This window comes from Rhipicephalus sanguineus, chromosome 5 (genome assembly GCF_013339695.2).
Source record: "Rhipicephalus sanguineus isolate Rsan-2018 chromosome 5, BIME_Rsan_1.4, whole genome shotgun sequence".
Lineage (NCBI taxonomy): Eukaryota > Metazoa > Arthropoda > Arachnida > Ixodida > Ixodidae > Rhipicephalus > Rhipicephalus sanguineus.
In genome coordinates this window covers 72,800,266-72,825,528 of record NC_051180.1, presented here as the reverse complement: position 1 = coordinate 72,825,528, position 25,263 = coordinate 72,800,266, and the positions used below count along the sequence as shown (strand labels likewise).

General features: G+C 51.4%; 1 protein-coding gene and 1 non-coding gene across 2 annotated transcripts in view; both read right to left on the bottom strand.

Moving 5' to 3' along the window:
• LOC119393761 (protogenin) overlaps window positions 1-25,263 on the bottom strand; it is a 338,054-nt gene that overhangs the window by 107,992 nt on the left and 204,799 nt on the right. The window lies entirely within an intron of this gene.
• Trnas-gga (transfer RNA serine (anticodon GGA)) lies at window positions 19,703-19,776 on the bottom strand. The gene has a single exon. It is a non-coding gene; the product is annotated as a tRNA-Ser (tRNA).

The following is a 25,263-nucleotide window of genomic DNA, read 5'->3' as shown; positions in this document are numbered from 1 at the left end:
TCTCATAGCTCCACCTACTTATATGAAGTAGAACATCTATCTATCGAAACTATGCTCTGCTGCGCCGGGATTGTTTTGATGCGACAGAATGTACATTTTGGAGACACAAACGCGTGGATAACATCGCTACACCGTGTGACGCTTCGACAAATAAAGACAGCAAGCCTAACGTACAGTCTCCGGGTGAGAGCCCCTTTGCAGTATCCGTCTCTTTTAAAGTGAACGCCGTCTCGCTGGCCGAGCGAAACGTACGAGTTCCGTCGTTCCGCTTCGCGAGGTTTTCATCACTACAGGTTTGTCTGCTTGATTTTATTGTCATAGCGTTCGATATTAAGCTCAGCCGGACCGTTTTTTGTGACTGCCAGTGCCGCATACTCTTTATCAGTCGAGAATCGATGCGCTCGCTAGGCCTAAATCTATTGCTCGCTTCACTGGCTTGGCGTCAGCCATCTTGATTTTGACGGTTTCTCCATTGAAAGGGGAGGAACGGTTTCTCCATTTGAAGACGAACATTGGGGACATCGCCGTTTCTCCCTTAAAGGAGAGAGGGTCACTCCATTTTTTTTAAGAGTGCAGTCGCGTGTGGCACATACCCGCATAACACGGATCGCGGTATACAGGAATGCGCCACAGGTGATTCAAGCTCTACGTCGAATATAGGAGAGAACGAGAATAGACTGTGGAAAGGTTAATGCGATAGCGTTACGGAGCACATATGTTGCAGAAAATCCGATGCCGGCGTCGACGGCGGCTCACGGCTCGAGCAGGAGTCGAACACAGGCATTCTGCATGGCAGTCAAGTATTCTACCACAGAGCCACACCAATGCATCAAACTGCTTAGGAAAAAGACCTTATCGAAAGCGTCATTTCGGGGCAACGACAACTGGTTGCAGTATTGGCTATAGCCGTTTTTAGAACAATGTAATAACGACATACCCTGCAAGCTATATAGACCATCTAACGTAAGACATATGGGCGCCGCCACCTTGTTAAAGAGATGTTTTCTTATTCTTTTTGTATCTCGTGACGTGAATTGACAAGGTCAGGAAACGTCGAATGCACAACCCAACCGTAATCAGGGGTATGCGTCAACCGCAGCACTCTTCGTTTATTTATTAAAGATATCAAAAAGGGCAAGGTTAACAGCCCAATATGGCAGCACCTAAACCCATCCGTAAAATAGTCCATAGTCAAGCATAGCTCGAATCCGCCCACGACCGTTACATGTGACACTAATAAATTTGCCCAAAGACGTCGATACATCTTGTAATGCTTGATATAAAGGGAGAAAAAAAAAATCCCACACAGGCTGCCACTCGCCGACTGCTTCGTGTGAAATCGATGCCCACAATGCGTGGGATCGGCCGGACTTTTTTACTATTACCAAAGCATGCCCTTAGCCCAAAAGCACACGTGAAGAAATATATGAACTAAATCTGATTCGTGAGGGAACTCTAGAAGCGAATGATGAACGCGGGTACGACGATTAAAGATCACACGAGCTCAGGTATAACTCCGCGTGGTTGAACTCCCCTGGTGTGTCATTACAGAGGCATCGTGTCGGAGTTGTATATACACTCTCCCCGTCTGTATGGTCGCTCTCGGGGCCGCAATAGCACCGCGGTCCCTATAAATATCTTACATCGTGGCCGTTTTGTGACGCCACAGTCCGCAATGTGAAAGTGACACACTCGCTGTGGGCTTGCCCATATCGGTACTTAAGTCGTCTTCGCCACCTCCGAGCAACAGGCCTCAGGTCACAATTTGTTCGTTCGTTTGTGTGTCCGCAACCACGAGTATCTGGGGCTGGCCAGTTGTTCTTACGCAACCAACTTTTGCGATCGACGAAACTGCGGCCTGGTGCGCATGGACCGGCAACATTTAGGAAGAACCGAGCAAATCGGTTACAAAATTTTCTCCGCCTTATTGAGGATGCTGAATCGCTCGGCGCGCCGGGCTTCCCGAAGAAGGCGCGTCCGAGAATTTCAGAGCACGGCATAGGAAAGGAGGAATGTCTGCGCTGTTGTCAAAGCGTACAATGAACTTAAGGTGGCAGCGTGCACGAAAACGGGCGAGAGAGAGAAGGGGGGGGGGGGAAATGCCGTGGTGGTTAGGTTAAGGCAACAGCCGATGAAAACAAGTAGATGAAGAAAGAGCGAAGATAACACAAACAGCAAGAGCAAGAGAAGAAAAATAACAGAAGAAGAGATTTAATAAGCACGAGCATGCAAGCTCCCCGGTCTCGCTGCGCTCCTGGGCCACAGACACGGTGGCGGCTGCGGCCTATACCACAACTAGAGTGTACTAGACCACAACTGCGCCGACAGAGAGAACAGCTTCAGAGATGTATACAAACTAACACTACACGGCAAGTCAGAGGAAGGGCAAGGCGGCGGTCGTGGCGTGCTTACGTCACTTTTTTATCCTTTCTTGCTTCTCCATCATACTACGTCCCGGTCGCGGCGACGCCGATATGACGTCTCCGCCCGGCTTTGAGAGAGGAGAGAGAGAGGGGGGAAGGAACAGCACGCGCACTGCGCTGTCCACGAGACAAGGGCCATGGGAACGCACAACCGGATGCGATCCATAAGAGCATCGATTAGAGGCGGATCTCGGGAGCTGTCACTCGCTCTCTGTTGACCGACGCGCGCCCAAGAAATGCGGGCTGGGTGGCGAGGGAGGGAGGAGCGCTTGGATCTCGGCTGGATACAAAGTAACCGGTTCCTCTCGGCGCGCTCTGCAGTAACTCGAGGCCGGCCCCTCGGTCAACACGCGTCACTTTACGACAGCGGCGGCGCACACGCGAAGGCACGCCGCAAGAAGGATGAGGAGAGGCTCGACGGTGAGCCACAGCAGCACCGCCAGCCTGCCGGTGGTGCGAGCAAAGAAAGCCGATCATGCGAAACTTGGAGAGAGTGTCGTCACTCGCTTGATTTCCTTCTTCTTTCCGTAATCTCATTTTCTCACGTCCGATTTTTGCCGGGAAAAGAAAACACGGGCGCGGAACACGAGCCCGCCACCTTCCCCCTTCCCACCTAGGCGACCCCGCCTCTCCGCTTCCGAGGTCAGTGGCCCACGGTTCTTGGAGAGGCGATGGCCACGCACGTGCATATGCAACGCCGAAAAGAAAAGAAAAATCCGTCAGAACGAGGAGGACAGCATTCGGAAACGCCACCGCACACACTCGTTCATCATCTGCGTTTGACACTCGTAGACTGGCTCGGTTAGAGGGAATCGAATCGGGGAGGACTGGGGCGTTGATAATGGGACACCGAAAAGAGGGCGGGGAATGCAAGGCTTAAGCGCTCCTGCTTTAACCGCGCCTGCCTTTGCAAACCACAAGCATCGACGTTAATGAAACGGCCTGATGAGCGAAGATAAGCGCAACATTCTCCCCTCTCGCGCGGAAGGAGAAAACAGCAGCGCGCTGTGCTCACATATGCATGCGGGAAGCCCTTATTGGAAGGGCAGCGCAACATACCGCTTCCAGTTCATGCAACACGGTCGCACGACGACAACACAGGCGGTATGCGAGAAGGCGCGGCAGTCGGGTTCCCCCCATCCCAATCACTGGTTACCTCCTGCATGGTTACCTACAGCTATAGGCGTGCGCAAGGTGGGGGAGGGGGGGGGGCAAAATCTGCCCCATAGATTAGGGAGTTTTCGAATAGGGGCCCCAAAGAAATAGCGTCGAGGCCACTGCGCATGCAGGAGATCCAAATAGTGTTTGGGTTTTGCGTCGGGGACGCCATTTCTCGAATTTAGAGGGAGCCCCCCCCCCCCCCCCCCCCCCAAGCCTGCCCCAAAAACTTTGCGTCAAACAAACATGACGGCACCCACTGAAGGGACGGCTCTTGGCCAAGACTACTAGAGTGACCTAACTAGAACAGGGGATTAATGAGCACTAACAGACAATAATGTCAAGGAAAGTATAGGGGATGTAATTAGTAGTATATGTGAAGAAAGAAAAGTGGGCGAAAAGATAACTTGCCGCGGGCAGGGACCGAACCTGCAACTTTCGAGTAACGCGTCCGATGCTCTATCAACTGCGCTACCGCGGCGGCCATCCCCCCGTCTACTTTATAAAGTATATGGGTACATTTAAACGTGGGAATGTCAGTCAGCGCCGCCAGTAGCCATAACGGCGAGTGTGGAACACTCTTTTTTTTCTGCCTGTTGACGTCACGTTGCACGTGAACTTATTACGAGCTGGCAGCTGACCAATAATCCCTCGCATACTACCTGAAAGCATCAAGTCTGCCAGAACGAGACCCTCGCGATGAATGAAGGAAAGAAGTGGAAATCTTAAGGGCTCGTTTATCTTTGTTATACACAATATTAATGAGCACTAACAGACAATAATGGCAAGGAAAGTATAGGGGATGTTATTAGTAGTAAATGTAAAGTAAATGTGAATAAAGAAAAGTGGACGAAAAGATAACTTGCCGCGGGCAGGGACCGAACCTGCGACCTTCGAATAACGCGTCCGGTGCTCTACCAACCGAGCTACCGCGGCGGCCATCCCCCCGTCCACTTTATAAAGTATATGGGTACATTTAAACGTGGGAGTGTCCAAGGCGCCGCACGCCCTATTCGAAAACTCTTAGCGCCTGCTTGACCCAAAGCGAGCACACGCAAAGGGCTTTGGGGCCCCAAACCTTAGGGGCCCGAAAACTCCCTATTGATCCCCCTAGTCACCCAAGAGGGGACCAGGCGCAAAATATGCCTCGTACAATGACTTCGTAGAGGGAGGGGCACTGCGATGACCCCCCCCCCCTCCTTGATGGGGAACCCTGCGCACGCATATGCCTACAGCACAGATTAGTCGCGTACGATTGAGCCTCAAGCTGCAGTGAACAAGTGGTACCGCAGAGTGCTCAGTGGAGGTATATTCTGTAAGAGTTCAGTAAGTGGAATGCCCCTTTCAGCGTGCACTGACTGGATAAAGATCGGAGCCGGCGGTCGCGATTGGTGCAGGTCAACTGGCTTCCGAGGTACGGCCAATCAGAGCGCACTGAAATTGAAAAAAAAAAAGGGTCACAGTTTCACCGTAACGGCGAAGCAATGTATGCGATAGCAACAAATTGGAATGTAACGCGAAGAACGGAAAGCAGCTCGAAATTTCTAGCGCGTCGCTCAAGCGCAAAGGACGCACGAAAATAACGCACACAGGGCGAGCGCGAACTATCAAGTGTCACAGTTGTTACTTATTTCTGTTTGAACAGCGTGCTCGTTTCGCAAACGCGGCCGCTGCAGCTAGCGAAGTGACCTCTGTATACGCTCTGTAATAGTTCGCCGTTAGCATGCAGAAAGACGGTACTCTTCGTGGCCTAGCCGTCTAACGCCGCGCGCTGCGGAGCGAGAGGCCGGCCGTTCGATTCCGCGCGTCGGAAAGTATTTCTGAATTATCTTTCTTTGTGGCTTTCACACACACACACACACACACACACACACACACACACACACACACACACACACACACATTATATATATATATATATATATATATATATATATATATATATATATATATATATATATATATTGTTGCGTGACAGCAGCTTCGCGGACTCTCCGTTCAAGATATATCGGTGTTGCAGCCCGAGATGCCTTCACGCCGTTTCCGCGCACCCCGCGAGCCTGAGACCGCCGCGTCTGTCGTTAAACTGACAGTGAACAGACCACGGCTCTTCCCTGGAACGGTTACGGGGGGGCGAGAGGTGTTTGCCTGTCATCGCGCCCCTTGCTTTGGAACCAAGCGTCGATGTGTTCGACCTTCGACCCCAGGAGCTGGCGCATGGAAGCCGCGGCCGGGTCACGGTCACGTGATCGTCGTGGAAGGGAGAGAGCGTCGACGAGGCGACAGGGAGTCCACCTCCGGCAGCCAACGAGTCAAGCTGCTCGGAAAACCGCTTGTATACTCAATCGGGCCTGGGGCCCTTTGTTTTCGGGTCGCGTAGTTTAATAAAGACCCTTCAGTATCGATCCCCGAGTCCGCAGTCTCCTACATCCCCAACAAACTGGTTGGCAGCGGCGGGATGAGAAGAAGGCTGGCGGACACCTGCTGAAGGGGAGGAACTTCGACGATCCGGGATCATCGGGTTCCACTACGCTGACGAGGCAAGCGGCGAAGGCTCCACAACGAGCAAGTCGTCGATCTGGGATCGGCAGACGAGGCAACGTCTCCGGGAGACAGGCCATCGCACGCTCGTGGTATCGGTGAGTGCTTGAGCGACTACTGTTTGCCAGACGATTAGAACCGGGTTCAATCGGGCATATTAATTTTCGTTTGCCACCACAGGGTGTGTGGTTATTTCGAAAGTTGGTGTAGTCGGCTCTTGCTTACCATGGATATAAGGAAGCTAACAAAAGACGAATTGCTGCTTCTGGCGGAAGAGCTCGGTGTGGAAGTCAGTCAGAAAATGAGGAAACCCGAGATCCGCTGCGCAATTCAGGAAGTTGATTTCGAAGAGGACGAAATCGCAGAGGCATGGGAAAAGATATGCCGCATTGAGAAAGAACGGGCAGAAGCTAGAGAAAGGAAAGAACAGAGGGAACAAAAGCAAGCTGAGTTAGAGCTTGAGAGAGAACAGAGGAAAATTGAGCTTGAACTCGAAAGGATAAGGCTCGAGCAAGCGAGATTGGCGTCGGGAGCGAGTGTGGCAGCCGCTTCGTCCGACCATGTAAAGATGACTAGTTTGCTTCAGCCGTTCAGTGTGGGGAATGACATCGGTCTTTACCTTGTGAATTTCGAACGCATGTGCGAGAGACATTCATTCACCCGCGACACTTGGCCACAAAGGTTGCTTGCGTTGCTTCCGGGGGAGGCGTCACAAGTTGTTGCTCGTCTTAGCGCTGGTGAAGCAGGCGACTATGATTTGGTGAAGTCAAGCCTACTCTCCAAGTATAAGCTCTCCACCGAAGAGTTTAGGAGAAGGTTTAGAACAGGAAGAAAGAAAGCGAATGAAACCTTTGTTGAATTTGCTTGCAGCCTTACTGATAACTTGGTCGAATGGATAAAGGGCTCTAGTGCAGAGGGCGACTTCGGCAAGCTTCAGAATTTAATCTGTCTCGAGCAGTTCTATGAGTGCTTGCCGGAAAACATACGCCTTTGGGTGAGAGACAGACAAGTCGGCGTCTGCGTGAAGAAGGCAGGGCAACTTGCGGATGAGTATGTGGCGAGTCGTGGCTTCAAAGAGACTAACCTAAGCAGTCAGGGCTATCGAAAGGCTCATCCTGGGCAGCAGCCTTATTATAAAGGACCGCGAGATATGCGGGAAAGAGAGGGCAAAGGGCAGCTAAATTCATCGCAACCTACTGCTAGCGTAAACAAAGAACAGGAAGTCCGAGGAAAGGGGCCAGAGAGTCAGTCGGAGGAATTGGAAAAGAGACGGCCAACCATTTGTTACATTTGCAAAGAAGCGGGTCATTTTGCCAGAAATTGCCGAAAAGAAAAGCGTGTATTCGCGACCACAATAAGCAGTGATCCCAGTAACAACGAGCTACTAAAACCGTACACCAAAGATCTAGTTGTAAATGGCCAGAAGTGTAAAGTACTTAGGGACTCAGCGGCCACCATGGACGTGGTCCACCCAAAGTACGTATCAAATAAGGACTATGTTTCTGAATGCGCTTGGATACGTCAAGCAGTCAGTGAGGACTCCGTGTGCCTGCCAATGGCAAAAGTTCACATTGAGGGGCCATTCGGTACTTTAGAAACTGTGGCAGCGGTATCAAAAGCGTTGCCCGAGGGGTATCCATACCTTTTTTCAAATAAATCCGAGTCGCTTTTGAATGAGCAGGGAAAAAAGTTTGCTGACGTGGATGCACAGGTGCTTGCGCTGACGCGATCGAAAGCCAGACAGCTTTCAGTGCAGTTGCGTTATTCAGACGGGAAAGAGGAACCTGAACTGGAAGAACCAGTAATTGGGGGAAACGTAGCGGAGCAGACGGAGGTCAAGGTGCCTGTGAGTGCCGGAAAAGATCAAATTGATGCTGAAGCGGAGCGCCCGCAGAAAGGCGCGGGGCGTAAAAGGCTCACCGAAACCGAGGACGAAGGCTCCTTGGTAAGACCAACTGCGCCTTCTCTACATAAACTACTGAATGTTGGTCGAGATACACTAAGGGCCGCACAGAAAAACGACCCTACGCTTAAGGTCGTGTGCAGTAGCCTAGGCGAAGGAGTCTCCTCGAGTAACATTAAGTTCAGGGAAAGAGATGGTATCCTTTATCGACATTACAAAGACAAACGAGGCAGAAGCTTTGATCAGATAGTAATTCCAGCCGATTATCGGAAGGATCTGCTGAGTCTTTGCCACGATCACCCGTGGGCAGGGCACCTCGGAGTGAACAAAACTAAAAAGAGGCTACTACAGGAATTCTATTGGCCAGGTTGTTTTAGAGATGCACAGGAGTTCGTACGAACATGTCAGACGTGTCAGAAGGTGGGTAAATCCAACGACAAAAGAAAGGCCCCAATGGTGAAGGTGCCTATAATTTCAGAACCGTTCTCAAGGGTTGTTATTGATATTGTTGGACCCCTACCTAAGACCAAGGCTGGTTACAAGTACATATTGACTATGTTGTGTCCAGCAACAAAATTCCCTGAAGCCATACCGCTAAGAGAGGCTACTTCAGTGCAGGTAGTAGATGCCCTATTGACAGTGTTCTCTCGCCTTGGTTTCCCAGCGGAGATACAATCAGACCAAGGGACGACTTTCACAAGTGCACTTACGACCACATTTCTTGAGAAATGCGGAATCAAAATTTTACACAGCTGCGTGTATCACCCACAAAGCAACAGTGTCGAAAGATGGCACGCTGTGCTTAAGAAAGTGCTGAGAGCGTTGTGCCATGAGCGAAAAGTAGACTGGGACTGTTGTCTTCCAGGTGCGCTTTTCGCTTTGCGCACTGTGCCGCACGAAGGGACTGGGTTTGCTCCCGCAGAACTCGTGTATGGGAGAAACCTTAGGGGCCCCTTGCAGCTAGTTCGGGAACTTTGGGAAGACAAACGGGTTGATAAGAGTGTGGTAGAATATGTAGTTGAACTAATGAGAAGATTAAATGAGACTCGACAAATTGTAAAGACCAACTTGGAGGAAGCCCAGAAAGCCGCGAAGCGCTACTACGATAAGAATGCGAGAAAGAGGACATTCAAAGTTGGCGACAAGGTGATGATATTGCGCCCGAGTAGGCAGAACAAGCTCGAGGTCCTCTGGGACGGACCGGCTGAGATAATAGAATGCGTGTCTGAGGTAAATTACTTGGTAAGGTTACCCGGACGGAGACAGGAAGAGCGAGTTTATCATGTGAACTTGTTAAAGCCATATTTTGAAAGGAGGGAGATGGTGAGCATTGCCTTGAATCACTCTCAGGACGTTACTACGGAGGTGCCTTCCTTACTCTGCGAAATGGCTCCGACTGTAGAACAAATCATCGCGCACTCTGTGGATAAGAGTGAGCTGAACAATGAACAAATTGAGGATTTAAGGAGAGTCATAGAGGACTCCCTCGAATGCTTCACGGAGAAGCTGGGACGGACACACTTGGTGACACACGACATTGAACTAACATCAGAAGTTCCATTTACATCTAAAGCCTATCGCATGTCACCAAGGAATCAAGAGATTATGAAAAGTGAGATCAGCCGCATGCTTGAACTAGGAGTGATCAAGCCAGGAAGCAGCGATTACTACTCTCCGTTGATGTTGGTAGAAGTACCGGGAAAGGATCCACGACCTTGTGTGGATTACAGAAAGTTAAATGCGATCACTAAGGACGAGGTTTACCCTTTGCCGAACATTGAAGAAAGAGTGGAGCTGGTTAGCAAGGCAAGGTTTATATCTACTTTTGATTTAGTGAGAGGCTACTGGCAAGTACCTTTAACCGAAAGAGCCAGTCGCTATGCAGCTTTTATAACGCCTTTCGGTACTTTTCAACCTGTGACAATGAGTTTTGGCCTCAAGAACGCACCATTTTGTTTCTCAAGATTGATGGACCGGGTACTGGAGGGACTTAGTGAATTCGCATTGCCCTACCTGGACGATGTAGCTGTGTTTTCGAATGACTGGAGTTCCCACTTGGAACACGTGAGGGAAGTACTAGATAGATTCAGAGCAGCAGGCTTGACAGTAAAGGCAGAGAAGTGCCAGTTGGGGCGAACCAGTGTCACTTACCTGGGTCACGAGATAGGACGCGGAAAGCGCGAGCCGATGAAAGCGAAGGTAGCAGCAATACTAAACTTTCCGAAGCCCGTAACGAAGAAAGATGTTCGATCATTTCTGGGAATGGCCGGATATTATCAACATTATATACCGAGCTACTCCCAACTCGCGAGTCCTCTAACGGATAGTTTGAGGAAGATGGAACCGGAAAAGGTCACTTGGACTAATGCAAAAGAGGAAGCATTCTTGAAATTGAAGAACGCTCTATCCCTAGGACCAGTCTTGACTTCACCTGATTTCAGTCGCAAATTCATTCTCCAGTGCGACGCTAGTAATCGTGGTCTTGGTGTCGTTCTTTCTCAGATAAACGAGCAGGGTGAGGAACACCCCGTGCTGTACCTCAGTCGGAAATTGACCCCGCGGGAAGAGGCTTACAGCACGTCGGAAAAAGAGTGCCTGTGTATTGTTTGGGCGATTCAAAAACTGCGCTGTTATCTCGAGGGGACCAAATTTGTGGTAGAGACTGATCATTGCCCCCTGTCATGGCTTAAAGAAATGTCGGGAAAAAGCGGCCGGCTACTGAGATGGAGCCTTATTCTGCAAGAGTTCAACTTCGAAGTTAAATACAGAAAGGGAAGTGCGAACAAAAACGCAGATGGTTTGAGTCGAGGGTTCTAAGTGGCTTGAGGGCAATTCGGTGGAACGGCCACCTGTTTTTTGTGTAACCTTGCACTATGGTATGTCTTCTTAGTCGAGGGCCGAATACACCAAAGAAAAATAAGAAAAAAAAAACGACCAAGAGGTCTCAGTAAACTGTCTGGCAGCCAGGTCGTTTGTGCGCTGCCGGTCCCGAGCGTTTGCGAATGTGTGTGTTGGTGCTCGTGCGTGTGTGTGAAGAGCAGTGTTTCTGCAACATACACTCGTGTTTCCTTCTTTCGACCCTGCATCGGCGGAAGCAGCCTCGACGAAGGACTTCATCGGTGGGAGGAGTTTGTTGCGTGACAGCAGCTTCGCGGACTCTCCGTTCAAGATATATCGGTGTTGCAGCCCGAGATGCCTTCACGCCGTTTCCGCGCACCCCGCGAGCCTGAGACCGCCGCGTCTGTCGTTAAACTGACAGTGAACAGACCACGGCTCTTCCCTGGAACGGTTACGGGGGGGCGAGAGGTGTTTGCCTGTCATCGCGCCCCTTGCTTTGGAACCAAGCGTCGATGTGTTCGACCTTCGACCCCAGGAGCTGGCGCATGGAAGCCGCGGCCGGGTCACGGTCACGTGATCGTCGTGGAAGGGAGAGAGCGTCGACGAGGCGACAGGGAGTCCACCTCCGGCAGCCAACGAGTCAAGCTGCTCGGAAAACCGCTTGTATACTCAATCGGGCCTGGGGCCCTTTGTTTTCGGGTCGCGTAGTTTAATAAAGACCCTTCAGTATCCATCCCCGAGTCCGCAGTCTCCTACATCCCCAACAATATATATATATATACGATGCATGACGGCGGCAAAAACCAGCCGAGACTGTCCATATAATCGCTATCGCAATAAAAAAATATCGCTCGTGGTTTCTCTTCCATTCACTTTGAAAACCAGCGATGAACCGAGAAAGCAAATAGCACGAAGAAGGGAGCGCAAGAGACGTGCTTTTTCATCACCAAGGTCGACGCACGGTTTTATGCCGCCGCATTGTGGAATATAATTCAGGAAATGAGCAGGAATTTGTGTACCCCGTATTGGCGTCCCTGCACCCAGCTGTGCAACATTAATCAACTGAGCCAGTGGCAGGCACCGTGGACTCCTCGGCAGAGGTGCTCCTCGTCTATCAGTGATAATCGGCAGCAGTTCTTGAGAAGCGCGGAGTCACACAGTCTGAGGGGCGGCGCTTCCTGAACTTGCATATATTACATGTATACATCTGTGTATACTTTTTATACGTGCATCCCGTCCAATTTGCCCTACTTGGAGTCCTAATTCGCAAATATAATGTATACGAAGGACAAGCGATGCGGACGACGCAGTTCGGCTGCGGCCGATCTAGCGCCGCTGCATACACGCCAAGTCCAGTGTGAAGGAGTCATAAATAGAGATCGATTGCTGTCGCGCTATTCGCACCAGTGGCCAAACCATCGAAATCACTATTTGCTTACAAGCACTGCACCGCACAGCCAGCACGACATCGAACCAATGGTCTTTGGTGTAGCGTAAGTGGCGGGGTCAGACAGCGTACGCGCAGAGCGTTGTAACAGTTTTGCGAGTAACATGTCTTAGCTATTATTTGTTGGCGGTATATATATACTGTGGCGACGTCAAGACAGAGGTCATAACGCACAGGTCGAGAGAACCGCAGCAGGTCGGTCTTTTTAATACTGCGCGCCAGAATTCTCATTTGTTCTCTCTACCTTATGTGCTACATAACATGCGCACTTGTGTTGTCGTCTTTCTCGAAGCACGCACGTGGCAATATAGTGCGAGAAGCCCGCGAGCTGGGCACCACGACGACTGAAAATTCGAACCAACGACTATACAGCGTTGCGTCCGTATGCCGATCCGTTAGGCTCGCCTATCTCCTGCGTTGGGTGATGGATAACGCCGGCCAAGTAGCATGACGTCACGGAACCGAGCGCGCAACGTTATCTCGGGGGGCGTCGGCTCAGCGCGATTTCGTTGTCGCGCGACGCCCCTTGCAGCGTACCCCCGCCCCTGCTTCTTTCCTTCACCGAAGCAGCCAGCGCAACGGGCGCGTGGAGCGCGCTCCGCGGCGGCGGTAGCAGCTTATTCGTTTTGGCGATAAACATCATCCGCCCCCTCTCGAGAGAGAGGCCGTCAGCGGCGGCGGGCTTCTTATTCGCGTGGACGGCGCTAAAGCAAAAGGGGGAAGAGATAGGCGCTCTGGTGGCTCCCGAAAAGACGCTCGCAATTGGTGCGCACGCGCCGCTGCGTTGACAAATGGCTCTCATTACGGGCCCCGTGCCAGAAACGTCGCTCGCCCTCCTCTCCTTTACTATACACACCAGAGGGCACGTGGCTTCGCCGCAAGGCGCCTAGGCAGGCCCCCTTCAACCAGGCAGCCGCCAGCCACAAAGCGAAAGATAGCGCACCGCCGAAGGCGTGCTTTACCGTAAAGTGCGCCGCACAAGGAGCGTGCGTCGCACGCATCAGGAGAACCTGTATACATACGGACAGACGGGACAAGAACACACAAACGTAGGCGCCCAGCGTTTCTCCGTATTGGTAGTGAAATGTACAGTCTCAACGGAAAAAGATTGGCGCGAGTGAACGGTGGCTGGAGCCGCAAAATTGCGACATGCGGCAATGTTGTTCACGAGCACGTCGACAGCGAGATTGCCCACACATTCCACTTTCCGAAGCAGAGGTGGCCGGCGGGAAGCAGCCCACCTCGCTGTTGGCCCATCCGAAAGCCCTTGCATATCTTAGAGACGCTTGTTCATTGCGTATCGCCAGATGTGGCTGTGTACACGATATCCTTTTTGTTTTTCTTTCTTCGCTGAAGTTGCGAATAACCGTATCTTTATCGCAGTTGCCCAGAAAAAGCTGCTTGTTATGGTGCATCCAGACGACAGGCAAAACCGCTCCTTTGGCCCGCGGCCTCGCCGTCACGTGACCCTCCACTTCCGGTTGGGGGAGTCCGTAGCTGGGCCGCGGATCGGCAGGGCCAAAAACATTTTCACGAACCGTACCCCTCCGGGCACGCGGCCCGCAGGCGAGGAGGGGTGGGGTGTCAACAAGACAGGTTTTTTCCCTTCTTTTTTCGGCAGCCGAGTGCACCGGCGGCTCTTCGAACTTTCGGTTTCTCTTTCGAGACGCGCGCGCTGCATCGTCTGCGTGTGTACCGCGCAAGCGGACGGGCCACTCGCGTTCCTACTGTCACGTGACTCAGCCGCCCGCGGGTCGGTCCGTCGTCTGTGATTTCCGCCGGCCACCCCTGCTTTGGAAAATGGAATGTGCATGGCACTCTCGATATCGGCGCGCTCGCGAAAAAAAAATTACACCATCTCCCACTAAAGAGAACCATGTGGGGATGCGAAGCAGCGCATGGGTCGACTTAAGGTTCCGTTCATCACGGGCACCTTGCCCAATGCTAACGCGTCCTTGCAAGTGGAGCACACCATGAATTCACTGTAGTTGCTCGGTGTGTCCAGATAAGATCGAACACGAGGTCCCGGTCACCATTCCCGATTGTGATGAAATTTACTGTAGGCCTAGGCATTACACCCAGAACAATGGTATCGCAGTTAGTTTTGCGAAAAAAAAAAAATTTGTTCGCCTGAAAAAAAAAATATACAAATTAGGGCCGCAAAAAACGCTTTTCCGCCAATTTCGCGATTTCTGAATTTTGAGCGCACCTAGGGAAAAAACGGTGCACTCCTTCGTCACAATATTTATTCCCCTTAAAGAACAAGTGAAATACAATCTTATAAGTCTATTATTTCCCTTGCTTGTCGAATCACTTTTGAAGAAAAAAATCACAAACTTGGCAAATCGCACAAAATACCTGTATTTCAGGAATTTATTGCTGCAAGCAAGTTAAAGTGAGGATAATAAAAAACGGTACATAATAACTTTGATACTTTCGCTCTCGTTTAAAATAATTTGCGTGCTTTTATCGCGCTGCGTTTTACTTGATAATTGGGCTGAAACGTAAGTAATTTACCAAAAACGCCGAACTTTGAAAATAGTTTTCTCAAAAAGGCCATTTTTAATTTTTTTTAAAATCCCTCTGATTGAAGTCAAGGACGTCATCTACCATTGTGCAGAAAAAGACGTTGCATTATTTTGGTTGCTAACCAGTTATAGTGCGTCAAATGTGACCATGCCAACCTAGCGGCCGCGTCGTTGATTATGGGCTGAAACTAGGATATAAGTTGCTAAAAATACTTGTACGTGACATAATCACAAATCAGCAGCTCCACACCAACAAATGCGCAGCCCGGTGTCATGGTTCCGCAAGCTTTGTCTTGGGATCAGCCGCTTGACAAACCCGCAGCAGCGGCCGCTCCATGCTGCGGGCACTCACGACACATGAGTGCCGCTTCGACTGCGGATGAGCTCCGCTTGCGCGTGAAAACTACGCTAAGAGGACGAATGAGATAAGGAATGCATCACTGTGAAAGTTAAAGGCTGTTAAGTGCCAACAAATGTCATAGTATGCAACAAAAGCTCTACCGGCAATTTCCTAGTGAGCGCCTCCAGTAGTGCGCTCATGTGTTGCTTTCTATCTTCTGATGGCCTAAAGATAATTAGGTTCATTCTATGAGCAACATATGACACAAAAACAAGCCATTGACATCTAAAGAAAGCTGTCATACGTGCTTCCGATGGTTGAGCAACTCGAACTGCAGTTGTTCATCTCGTGCCAGAACACTTGTGTCAGCCGGCTGTGAAAAGAAGTGTGTCCAAATCCTTTACTTCATTAAACAACCGCTTTTACAATACTGTAGTAGTTGTGCCTCCGCAGATAGAATATTCAACGCGAGTCGAGCGTTTATCACGATATTACGCGGCTTCGGGCATAACAGCAGGGGAAAAAAATACATCCGTGCTGTATTGAAGGCGCTCACTGGGAAATTGACGGCAGAGTTTTCGTTGCATATTATGTCATTTGTTGGCACACACCCTGCTGTTACTCGTCCCGAACTTTTGTTAGAGCACGCCACGCGGGTTCATCGCGCGTCTGCAGAATCTCGTTCCCCGACGCCATCACGTGATTGCTGAGAGGGCGTAAGGGGAAGAGGCCACAGCGTCTTACCCAGCCCCTTACACAGGCCCGAACGCGCTAGCGCGTGCCAGCGCACAGGGTTTTGTCTGCGTTACGCCAAGCTAGGACAGCATACGGCAGCCCGGGCCCCTAAAGTGCTCTGCACGTATCACCATCAAGGCGGTCGAAGCACAAGAGGAAGAAGACTTCTCCTTGGTGCGAGCGAGCGCTCAGATGGCTATGCTAGGTGGGACGGTTGGTTTGTTGGTTGAAAAACTTTACTGAGGTCCTGCAAGGCGCGTGTCAGCGCGCAGCGGGCGACTACCACGTCGGGACCGTCAGGCCAGGTCGCCAGTGGAAATACGGACACAGCCCAAAGCAAAAGCTGCTTCGCATCTAAAATGCAGCGCCGCGTGTCGCAATTTTGTCGCTTCGGCGACCGGTCACTTATGCCGATCTCTCTCCGTTGATACTACACTGTAAACGAAAATTAGCCGAGATGGGAGCTTTTCCAGCATATGAGCCCCTAAAACACCCATGCCCCAATCATTTACTCCGTGGTAGCGGGGTGAAGTCGGCACATGTCGTCGTAAAACGCCCCTTGCTTAATGAGGGAGTTTATGAACGACATGACCCTGTTAAACTCCCCACGGAGTTTTAGATCACGTGGTTAGAAACTCCCTATGAGAGGTTTAAAAAGTATTTTTGGTCGTGACGTGCGTGTCACGTGGTTAGAAGCTCTAGAAACTCCCTATGGGAGTTTTAGAAACCATTTAGGTCGTGATGTGCGTGTGTGTGTGAATGTGCGTGTGTGTACGGGCATCTGTTTGCAGCGACGATTTGCAGCGAGGATTTGCAACGGCCAGTTGGTTTGTGTAGACGTGCAGGACTATTTTCTCCACTGAACCGTTCTGGTCAGAGACAAGTTCAACTCGCGCCAGCGTCCGACCGCGAACACATCGAGCTGGCTGTCCCGTGTTTATTCTCCCGTCAAGCGGCAATGCCCATGCACACGAGTGCAAGCATCCGACACGCCACGGATACCTCGCTTCAACGTGCCGAGTTACGAAGAACTGCGAAGAATAATTTCATCGGTAACAAAAGTAAGCTGTTGCGATCGTCAGCGGGTTGTTTCTGAAGTTTCACCGGCTAAAACTTCGAAGCAGTAAAAAGTAGGCTTCGCTACGTCGTCGGCATCAAGCCGGCCGGCGGCCGGTGTGAGAGCTGCGCCGGCGAAGCGCTCGCCCCGACCACCGGCAACGCTTGCTTCTCGGAGTGTCACCGAACCGATGTTTCACCGGCTGCAACTTCTAAGCGGTAAGAAGGCTTCGCTACGTCGTCGGTACCAAGCCGGCGGCGCGTAGCGAACTCGCACAGCCACACCGGTCGCCATGGCGAGTTCTATATACGAGCTCGCACCGGCCACCGGTGAAGCAAAGAATATGTTTCACAGAAAATAAAAGCTGCTGGAATGAGTAAGTTTAAATTGTCTCTTTGTGCCATGCAACCACCGTTGTCAAACGTATAGCGAGAAGGCGAGCGCCGATACGAGAAAGATTGAACCAACATGAGGCCGCCGCTGCACTGCGAGCAACAGGAACCGCGACTACGAGCCGTCTCGTTCGTTGTAAGTGCATCGCTCCGTAGCTTAACGCGGATGGCGGACACCTGTTTTTTTATTGTGTGTGTAAAATAACGGCGACGAAAACTGCACAGCAGCAAGCATTTTGTGATCGCGAGCTGCCGTTCGTCGTATAGCCGTGCCGTACTCCTGCGAGAGGCCTAGCGACGCCGTCGGCAACAACGCGGTATACCGGCGGGGCGGCGCGATTCTTCGCCGGTGTTGCTGAATGTGTGCTGCTGAAGCGTTCGTGCACGGCCGCTCGTGGTTCATGTACGATTAGGTGCATTTTACAGACTCACGCACTGTACTGCTAAGGCGGATACATCCCATGCGACAGAGTGCCAGCTGATAATCAAAATTCGCTAATTGAAAAGGCGTTGAATGTTAGGCGGGTTTATAGTAAAAGACGGGTGTACCTCAGTAGTATCTATAAGCCCACCACTAATATACACGTACGCCATGAATGTTTGGTGCATAATTACACGGAAAAGGAGTGTCCCATCCGAGTTACATTGGAGGTCAAGATGTGGTGCCCATATATACTCGGTGACCAAAGTTTGGTTGTGAAGCGCGGGTGGCGAGCGGTTGTCAGTGTGAGTGTTGTATTACTTTGCGAATGTTGTGTGCATGTTTGTGTACGTGTGATCGAGTTTGCGTGTTTCGATGCTAATTTAATTAAAGATTCTTTGGTGTATGGTGCGGCAGCGAAAAGCATTTTTTTTTTCGATGGTTATAAAAATTTACTCCCATACTTACCTGCAAAAGCTCCCCTATGGATGTAAACAAATACTCCCCTCAGTCCATCCAAAACCTCCGTCCTTAAGGGGGGTAAATTTTTTACTCCCCTGGACGGAGTATATAAAACCCCCATCGGGGCGTGCGCCGACAAGTCCATTTACTCCCATCTCGGCTTTTTTTTTGCTTACAGTGTACCAACAGTCTGAGTACTTGACAGTGGTTGTCAGCCCTTCATCCGCCTTTTACATTTTTCTGTGCTGCCGTCTGCCGTATTGAGGGCTTTGGTTAGGGGCCGGGACAACCGGTGGCTAGAACAAAAGCCAAGAATCGTTCAAGAATCGACCCACCACCGGCAGCCCGCGGGTCAAGCGCGGCTTTGGCATGACCTCCGGGACCGGTCACAGAGTCGCGTTTCGTAACTACCCATGTCAGAAAGCGGTGCGTCAATACAAAGAACTACGTACAGGTGCGAACGGTAGCATGCGGCGCTGGTGCCGACATCCTGCTGACTCTATAGCTGTGTTCTATCCAAGGGGGATAAAAAAAATTACACATCTCCCACTACGGGCAACCATGGTGGGATGCGAAAGCATCGCGGGGGGTGTGCATCCAGTTTCTGTTTCTCTTATGTGACTTATGAGACGGTGGTTGTCGAGGCGTTTGACTAACCGCTTGCCGACGCTGACGTTTACGTTCGGCTTCCCGAGCCTTCCTCTGCTCCGCGGCGGTGGCGCTGCCGCTGCAACTAGCGCCGACGTTGACGTTGTTCATGGCGCTTCGCACACCGTTGCACAGAGAGAGAATGACGGAAGCACAGCGAACGCGCGCTTTCGCGGCCTCTCAGCTTCGAGATTCGCTTGCCGGCGTTGCCGTTTACGTCCAGCTTCGCGAGCGTCCATAGCGCCGTTGCAAAGGAGAGTGCAACTGGAGCGAGCGCGCGCCGCATTCACAACTGTGGCGGAGAGAAACAGGAGAGGAGAAACGAAGTGGAGGCAGCGCTCACACCACGTCCTCCCACCTCCTCGCGCTCACGCAGAAGAGGGGGGAGAGTTGGCGCATGCGCAGTATGGGTGCGGACGCCGCAGAACGGACACTGCCCCGAGCATAAGATGCTTTCGCATCTAAAAATGCTAGAGTGGAAGCTCTCGCAACGCATTATCGGCAAAGGTGAAGCCACTGGTTTGTCTCGAAATCATGCTCTTTTAGGGTGGTCCCGATTGGAGATAAAGTGGTTTTGCCGTGTTAATGTAAACGTTAAGATAATTATAAAATAAGAGATCATTGTTACCGACGAAAGTAGCCCATCGAGATGAGTATTGATGACTTGATATCCATTAAAATTTGCCCAGACATTGGGGCTTCTTTAGGAAACTTAGAGAAAATAGACAACCACCCGTTAGCAACACGAAACCACAAGCAAACCCATACGGATTTCTCTGAAATAAAGCCTCTTAGTCGCCGAAAAATTCGTCCTGGTCCGGGGTTCGAACCCGGGACCAACGCCTTTCCGGGGCGGCCGCTCTACCAATTGAGCTAACCAGGAATCGGCATCGCGAGGGCGAATTCATCGAACACTCGAAGCAACTGGACACATATTGCAAATCAGTTCTGCGGAATCCCGCAAGGTGGCGGAAGGGTTAAGAAAGGGAAAATAGACAACCCCGGAACAGACAACCCCGGACCAGGACGAATTTTTCGGCGACTAAGAGGCTTTATTTCTGAGAAATCCGTATGGGTTTCGTTGTGGCTTCGTGCTGCACACGGGCGGTTGTCTATTTTCCCTTTCTTAACCCTTCCGCCGCCTTGCGGGATTCTGCAGAACTGATTTGCAATATGTGTCCAGTTGCTTTGAGCTGTCGATGAATTCACCCTCGCAATGCCAATTGCTAGCTTCCTGGTTAGCTAAATTGGTAGAGCGACCGCACCGGAAAGGCGTTGGTCCCGGGTTCGAACCCCGGACCAGGACGAATTTTTCGGCGACTAAGAGGCTCTATTTCTGAGAAGTCCGTATGGGTTTCCTTGTGGCTTCGTGCTGCACACGGGCGGTTGTCTATTTTACCTTTCGTAACCCTTCCGCCACTTTGCGGGATTCTGCAGAACTGATTTGCAATATTGCCACGCCCACTTCTTGTCTTGTTTTGATGTATTCGGGTTTGACCGGCAGAGACGGTTATCAACGCTCGACGCTGTCCGCGAAGTAGTGTTCTAGAAGCATCGCGATTGTAGTAGATCGGTTTGTTAAGATTGCGCCCCGCACGCGAACCTCCGATACTTGCGCATTTCGACGAATACGCCGATACGGAGATTCACACCGATGCAAGCAGCATAGGACTCGGCGCCGTCCTTGTGCAGCGGACGGGCGGACTGGAAAGGGTTATCAGTTATGCTAGCCGGTCGCTGTCTAAAGCAGAGGTCAACTATTCCACAACAGAAAAGGAGTGCCTCGCCATCATCTGGGCTACGTCAAAGTTTCGCCCCTACCTCTACGGCAGGCCCTTCAAAGTTGTGAGCGACCATCACGCCTTGTGTTGGCTAGCTAACTTGAAGGACCCTTCAGGTCGCCTCGCACGGTGGAGCCTAAGACTTCAAGAATTCGACATTACTGTCGCCTACAAGTCCGGAAGGAAACACTCCGACGCCGACTGCTTGTCTCGTGCCCCCGTCGACCCACCAACGCCCGACGACCAGGATGATGACAGCTTCTTGGGAGCCATAAGTACCGAAGACTTCGCCGAACGACAGCGAGCCGACCCGGAACTCAAGGGTCTAGTGGAATACCTGGAGGGCAGGACCGTCGTTGTCCCAAAACTATTCAGGCGAGGATTGGCATCATTTTCCTTGAAAAACAACGTCCTCGTAAAGAAGAACTTCACTCCGGCCCGAGCCAGCTACCTTATCGTTGTACCTTCGGGACTGCGACCAGAAATTTTGCATGCCCTGCACGACGACCCAACGGCTGGACACCTCGGACTTTCCCGAACGCTCGCACGAGTACAAGAAAAGTACTACTGGCCGCGCCTTGCCGCCGACGTCACTCGCTACGTAAGGACGTGCCGAGACTGTCAGCGACGGAAGACACCGCCCACAAGACCAGCAGGCTTCCTTCAGCCGATCGAGCCTCCTCGGCGACCATTCCAGCAGATCGGGATGGACCTCCTGGGGCCGTTCCCAACGTCGACTTGCGGAAATAAATGGATCGTCGTGGCTACCGACTACCTCACCCGCTACGCCGAAACAAAAGCCCTGCCCAAAGGCAGTGCCGCTGAGGTAGCCAAGTTCTTCGTTGAGAACATCGTCCTTCGACACGGCGCCCCGGAGGTTCTCATCACCGACAGAGGTACGGCGTTCACGGCTGACCTGACTCAGGCGATCTTTGAATACAGCCACACAAGCCACCGCCGCACCACCGCGTACCACCCACAGACCAACGGCCTCACCGAGCGTCTAAATAAGACCATCGCCGACATGCTGGCCATGTACGTCGACGTCGAACACAAGACATGGGACGCCATCCTTCCGTACGTGACCTTCGCGTACAACACGGCCGTACAGGAAACGACGCAGATGACGCCATACAAGTTGGTCTACGGACGGAGCCCGGCAACGACGCTCGACGCCATGCTACCAAACGTGACCGACGAGGATATCATTGACGTGACCACGTACCTACAGCGCGCCGAAGAAGCACGACAGCTCGCCCGCCTACGGATCAAGAACCAGCAGACGACTGACAGTCGCCGCTACAACCTTCGACGACGCCACATGGAATACCAACCCGGTGACCGTGTATGGGTATGGACGCCAATACGCCGACGAGGACTTAGTGAGAAGCTTCTTCGACGATACTTCGGACCGTACAGGGTACTTCGACGCCTAGGCACACTTGACTATGAGGTTGTCCCAGACGGCATTACGAACTCTCAGCGGCGCCGTGCGCGACCTGAAGTCGTCCATGTCGTGCGCCTTAAGCCGTTTTTCGCGCGTTAGCGAGCCTGGGGACTCTATTTTTTTTCCTTTGTTATTGTAATTTATTTGTGTATACACTTGTTTTTTTTCTTTTCTATGTTCTTTCACAAGCATCGGGACGATGCTTTTTCAGAGGGGGGCATTGCCACGCCCACTTCTTGTCTTGTTTTGATGTATTCGGGTTTGACCGGCAGAGACGGTTATCAACGCTCGACGCTGTCCGCGAAGTAGTGTTCTAGAAGCATCGCGATTGTAGTAGATCGGTTTGTTAAGATTGCGCCCCGCACGCGAATGTTCCAGCTTTGTCTAGAGATTACGCCGCCACCAGCGATATTGCTGGAAAGTTCGATAGCGCCTGTATAAAAGCCGACGCGCGTGAGCGCTTGTGAGTTGATCGACGGACGACGCCCTGTTCGCCGCTATCATTGTACAGCGTGCATTGCTGCAGTTCTAGTTCTCATTTTCCGGCCACAAGTTCGGCCAAATAAACAGTTTCATCCTACAAACGCCGACTGCTGTCTTCGTCGACGTCACGACCACGTGACAATATGTGTCCAGTTGCTTTGAGTTGTCGATGAATTCACCCTCGCAATGCCAATTGCTAGCTTCCTGGTTAGCTAAATTGGTAGAGCGACCGCCCCGGAAAGGCGTTGGTCCCGGGTTCGAACCCCGGACCAGGACGAATTTTTCGGCGACTAAGAGGCTCTATTTCTGAGAAGTCCGTATGGGTTTCCTTGTGGCTTCGTGCTGCACACGGGCGGTTGTCTATTTTACCTTTCGTAACCCTTCCGCCACTTTGCGGGATTCTGCAGAACTGATTTGCAATATGTGTCCAGTTGCTTTGAGTTGTCGATGAATTCACCCTCGCAATGCCAATTGCTAGCTTCCTGGTTAGCTAAATTGGTAGAGCGACCGCCCCGGAAAGGCGTTGGTCCCGGGTTCGAACCCCGGACCAGGACGAATTTTTCGGCGACTAAGGGGCTTTATTTCTGAGAAGTCCGTATGGGTTTCCTTGTGGCTTCGTGCTGCACACGGGCGGTTGTCTATTTTCCCTTTCTTAACCCTTCTGCCACCTTGCGGGATTCCGCAGAACTGATTTGCAATTAAGGAAACTTGTAAGACAAAGGCACACGTCGAGCACTATCTGTCCCAAAATATTACCTATATTAAACTGGTATGGCGTGTTAGGAAAATGCTGCTTTTTCCTCGCTATACATGCTAACGTTTTATCGCGCCACAGGCAAGATGGCGGATCCTTGGCTTCGCTTTCGAGGTATAACTTCAATTCAAGTACTTTTTAAATCCTCCTTGGTTCTACCAAGACACGTACAGAACAGGCAGTTATGTAAAATGACCTTTCCCTTGGGCAGGTTGCTCGTGCGTCTGTTGGCAGTCCAGTTTTCTCAAGAGGCGTTCGACAAAACAACGCTTCTAACATAACGATTAATCGCGGCACTTTAGAGACGTCAGAATCATGACCGCGTAATATGCTGAGCGCTTCTCAGCCCACACTATTCCGCCGGGCGATCGCAAGGGACCTTCTTGTCGGGCAGCAAATTCAATTTGACGGTATACTGCAACGATCGCGGAGACAACGACCTCTGCGCAAAGAAGCCTCGGACGAGAAAATAAACGCGTGCAATGACCATCGAAGCCGCGCCACATCTTAAAGGCTACCCCGCTCACACAAAGTGTCATAGATCGCCATACAGAACACCGAAACACATCAGCCGGTCATGTAATCTTGTAAGGCATAACACAGTTACAGAACAGCCTATAAGAGGCGCGGCGTCACCCACCGATCCTTATATTACACCTTATAGGCACGAAAACAACTTGTTTGTCTACGACGTGTAGATATCATATCGTGGTTTTGATATGTGATACGCCACCCAAAGGCCGCGGGATCGAATCCCGGCCGCAACTAGACGGAGGCGAAGTGCTAAGAGGACCGTGTACTTAGATTTAGGTGCACGCATGTTAAAGAACCCCAGGTGGTCGAAATTTCAGGAGTCCTCGTCTACGGTGTCCCTCATAGTCATATCGTGGTTTTGGGACATAAATCCGCAACAAGTAATACGCCTGAATTTAAATAATGTTAAAAAAGGTTATCTCGCAACGAGAAACAGGCTGCACAGTCACTGACTTTCATAACACCACAGAAGCCCTACGAAAGTTGCAAAATGTTGCAACGTTCGGAAGCTATTTGGAAGACGTATAAACGTATCAGTGGCGCAACCTCGCATGAGGCTTTGGCTGCAATCACCACGCGCGTGATTTCCATGGAGGGATGTTCTTCCAGATGCCCGCGAGCGATCAAGACGTGCGCATATTCGGAAGCCCCTACCGACCTTTTCCCAAGCGGTACGAAGTGCCCCAGCAGCGGGCAGAAAGATACGCATCGCACTCAACATGCACGGAACACATGCAGGAGGGCAGGCGTGACCAGAAAGCAAGCCGACCCAGGTTGTAGGTATACCGCCACACACAATGCGCGCCGTGAGGAAGGAACCTGTGCCATATCTCTACGGTCGCAGGGAGCTGCAAAACCCTTTACCACTCGGCATGCGCATGACGTCGTTGCGTATGATATATGCGGATGATATGACACGCACATTCAAATAAACGGCCGCGAGCACGTTCGGCGAGCGAGCGAAGATAACGCCGCCGGCCGGGGCTCGATTCGCCGAAAGGCGGCCGCCGCCGACTCTCTCCAACACACAGATGAGCGGCTGCGGTTGGCAGCGTGGGACCGCGCGGCATCGTGGCTTGCGCGCACAGCAGGCAGCTCAGCCGGCGTTCCCACAAACGTGATCGCTGAAGGAGGTAAGGAGGAAAAGCCCTTTGTTCTTTTGCGTAGTGAGGTCTTTCTTTTCTTTACATATATGGGACACGATGTTGAACAGAAATTGCATGAATTTAACGCGGTAGATTGGTCAGTGCGGTACAAAACTGGCTGAGACGCATCAACGCTAGGAATAAAACGACGAACACAAGCGCTTTTATTCCTCGCGCTAATATGTCTCAGCCAGTTATGCACGACCAACTAGCCCAACAATTAATT